We start from the raw sequence: 4,510 nt of genomic DNA on the forward strand, positions 1-4,510 counted from the left end.
GTCGCAGTGTTTTGTTGAAGCCCAGAGCCTTGGTCTCTGCTGTTCCTAATTGGCTTTTATGTTCCTGTCCGTGATGTGAGTTTGTGTATTTGCCTGTCACCGTCCCTCCAAAGCCCACATCAGGTCTGAGCAGTTCTGAGTACATTTTCAAATAAAATGCCATTTGCTGGCCCCAATTTCAGCAGACAAGTGCCCTCAATCTCAGGTTGGAGGCTGTCTTGGTCCCACAGCACACATACACAAAAGCACTGACTTCAGCAAACAGCAACAGGCTTTATCTCCTTTTTTTTCTCTTCATTCTCTCTCAGCTGAGGTTACAACCTGAATGTTCTTTTTTTACAGTGTACACACACACACACACACACACACACACACACACACACACACACACACACACACACACACACACTGAGTTTTTGTGATGGAAACCAACATTCATCTTTGATTTTTTACAATATCAGACAATATTCATTTTTGACACTAATCAATGACATTATCCATCCATCAATAAACCTTACTGCTGATGCATCTTATGACAGGTTACAGGAGCCTATTCCAGGTGGTGGCAAACACCCAGACAGCATCAATGCATCTAAACATGTTATAATCAAATTTGCATTTCTTAGATAAGCTGATAAATACATTGTTTACCATTTACTGCCCCGCAAAGACCTTTCAGCACCTCCCAGTATCAGCAGCTCTCATTTTAGCTCTCAGGAATTCACCTGTCCATTTGCAAGTAGGAGGCCAGCGAGGTGTTCTACAGCCCAGGTCAACAGTACATAAAAGAGGCTAAGCTGTTTCATTTGAGGAGGAGACGTGAGGGCTTTAATGACCCAGAAGGATGATGCAGAGCGTGGAGAGCAGATCACAGTCTCTGGAGAAGCTGGTCCTCTGAGCAGTGCATGAATGTAAAGAGTCAAAACAGAAGTACCATCTAAGCAAGGAGTTGTTTTAATGATTATGTTTTAAATACACTGAAGAAAGTTCGGTGAATTGAATTTATCCACACAGTCAGTTAATTAAGCAGCGATCATTAGAGTCGCTTCAGGAGTACAAAATATTTGATAAGATTTCGCCTGGTGACCCGAAGAAGATCCTCTGGTTCTTCTGAGCTTTCTCAGTGTCCTGGTGTGGTAGTGCCTTGGCCAGATCTACATGCAGTAGCTGTTGGGTGTCAGGACTCTGGAGATTTGTTGAATTCCCACAATTCCTCTGTTTGCTTAGTCAAACAGACACAAACAGTAGACCATAAATCCCTCATTAGAGGTAACAGGTAACAACCGGTGACTTTCATTTGCATGACAAACAAGTGGATTTAGCAATATCATCACTTATAATTATTATATGAGTGGGAATGCTTGTCTGTTTCTGTGTGTTGGCCTTGCAGCAGACTGGTGACCTGTCTGGGGTCCCTGTGAACCAGAACTGAATCAGCTGATCCTGTTTCTGTTACTGTTAAACATTCTGGAAATGGATGCTGGGGACGATACTTCTTCCACTATGTCAAAGTCATAGTATATAAATGTAGATCTGTTTAAAAAAAACATATAAAAAGCTACATCTTTGCAGGGGTGGAGCTAAAAGTGCAGCTGGGGTGGCACCGCACCCCTCTCATGTACCTCACAGTGGTTTGGTCCACTGACTGTGTTTGCACCAATGGTTTGCACAGGCAGTGGACTTCTTTCAGGATTTGTGAGGCACTGCTATTTGCTTCTACCACTCAGTAAAACAAAACACATTTAACCAGGCCATTTTTTATCTGCTCCATTACCTCACTGTTAAATCTTGAGCTTCAATGTCCCCCCCCCCCCCCCCCCCCCCATATTGTTGGGGTGGATTTTAAAACACATGAGCCACACGTACAGTCTTACATTCATTCCAACATACACACTTCCATACATACATTAGATTTAGACTATGGGTAAATAAACCAACAGACAAAGACTTTTAATCCCACGCTGGGGAAATGCGCATGTTACTGCGAGGGTCATCAAAAAATACAAATAAAAAGTAAAAAATAAATGAAATAAAAAATTCATCTTACTGATGTCAATGTGCAAGTAGGATTGAGATTAAGGAAATGCTGATACAAAAATGAGCTTTTTTATTGAACCAGGAAGTTTGCCTTAGTTTGTCTTTCTTTTTGGGTTTTTTTTCCCCCCATTCCTGATAGAGTTTTCAGATTCCCCACGAGCATGACAGAATTTCTTCCCCTAGCTCCCAGAAATAAACTTCTAATCAGTATTTATGATCGTGAAGACTAACGTGTGGAAAGGTGGTGGTGCAGGATTACGCAGCATACCAGGCTCATCAGTAACAGCAGTGAGTGGACTCTGCTTGGTTTGGTGATTTAAATAATGTTTGAACTAAACTGCATGTGAATCAGTTCAGACTAGTCTCCAATAACCACAACAGCACGCAGGGTAAGTCAATGCAAAAGTTATGCACGGTTTCCAGAATCCTAATACCTTTTGTCCAAAGTGACTGATATGATGAAATATTTATGAGGGTTTTTTTGTGCGCTGTGGTTTTCACACGTCACATAAATAAATGATCAAAAATGAGGAACTATGATTCCATACAGCAACACCTCTCCCGTCACCCCTCCACAGGGATGCCATGTTGGAGTTCGGTGGTTACATGGGGTGAATTATGTATCATATCTTTCCAAGCATGAACTCATCCTGCAACAAGACAAGCAAACGTGCTGCCAGCACTGGGAATTAAGTTGAGGAGAGATTTAAGTTGTCTGGAGTTCATTATTCATGACGGGTGAAATTGTGCATTGAAAACACTTCTGTACACAGGCGTATGCGCTACACAACCCAGACCACCTCACACACACACACACACACACACACACACACACACACCTTGATGAAAGAATGAGATGCCATGATGCTTTCTTTCATTTGTTTTTAATGTTTGTTGTCGGTCAGTGTGCTGGGCGGCTCAGCAGAGGCTCGGATTGAGAAACAAATAGAAATCAGAAGCCAGTTGTGTGGGGAGTGCCTGAGGGTGTTATTCATTTCCTTTTAACTTTTCCATTTTATGTTTTTTTCCCAGCCTCTCTGCGGTGGCAGTGTGCAGAGAACGACAGCCGCAAAATAGTGTTAGCTCCCAAATGAAATCTTCGGCATAAAAGCGGCAGAGCAGGCTGCCTGCTGGCCGGCGCTGGATGCTTTGCCCTTGAGAAACAAATCCAGAAATGGAACACTTTGTTAGCTCTCTGGACAGCCTCCAATGAAATGACGTTCACCTCTTTTCCCCTAGAAGAAGAAGACAAAAACAGCAACAACATCCTTACCTTATAGTCTTTATCTTTGTGATTCTGTGACAGGGACGCATCTGTTCTTAGAGTAAAGAGAGGAAGCAGAAAGTGAAGTACTTAAGTCCTCATCTGTTCTGTTGTTACAGCTTATTTGTTTTTGGAATGAATAGGAAGCTACCAACACAGTCTCCTCACTCTTCAACATGAATGGTAAATAACATGAGGGATACTCTACTTACAATCTTATGATCTTTTGAACATTAAATATTCCCAGCAGGTTAGCAGCGGGCTGAAAAACTGCACCGTGAGTGTGGTCACCTTGAATCCTTGTCAGCTAGAGCGCACTCTGGTGTTTTCCACCGTTGAAAAAGTATACTGCCATCATTTTTTTCTAATTGTAGTTTTTTTTATGTTCCTGTAGACTTTTTTACTCTAAAAACACATGAAATACAATAAATCTGCATCCACAAAAATAATATTGGTGATGCCTCTGAGTTTGTCATTTCACAGCCATGTGGAAGATAAACGGTGAACAGATTTACTTAATAAGTACCACAGACTGTATGTAAATGATGGCAGTGAGAGACATCACAACCACATGGCAGGTGTGAAATAGTGAAAGGCTAGCATGCACAATCAAAGGCTAGCGACTTGTCAGTTGCACAGTAGAGCATATCCTGGTTTTATACATTTAAAATGTACCATGATTTACGAAATGAATATGTGTTATGTTCAATGTTACTTGAGACTAGCGAATAAGCTCATAATGTCAGCAGGAAAATTGCTAATTGCAATTAACACATTGCAGGGAAGGCATTTTAGTATACGTACAATCAGCTGTCCTGTTGCTGGTTATACAGATATCTGCGTCTTGTCCTACTGACCCTCATAGAGAATACAAGTTTAGCGCACTTATGCATCTGTGGTTGTAATGTCATACAGGCTAAACTGTATAAAACCATATCACACACCAACAGCAATCATGGTCTAAAGCAGGGGTGGGCAATCTCAGTCCACGAGGGCCGGTGTCCTGCAGGTTTTAGATCTCACCTTGGGTCAACACACCTGAATCACATGATTAGTTTGTTACCAGGCCTCTGGAGAACTTCAGGACATGTTGAGGAGCTAATTTAGCCATTTAAATCAGCTGTGTTGGTTCGAGGACACATCTAAAACCTGCAGGGACACCGGCCCTCGTGGACTGAGATTGGCCACCCCTGGGCTAAAGGCTCCATA

The sequence above is a fragment of the Rhamphochromis sp. 'chilingali' genome, assembly GCF_963969265.1.
Source record: "Rhamphochromis sp. 'chilingali' genome assembly, chromosome: 19".
Lineage (NCBI taxonomy): Eukaryota > Metazoa > Chordata > Actinopteri > Cichliformes > Cichlidae > Rhamphochromis > Rhamphochromis sp. 'chilingali'.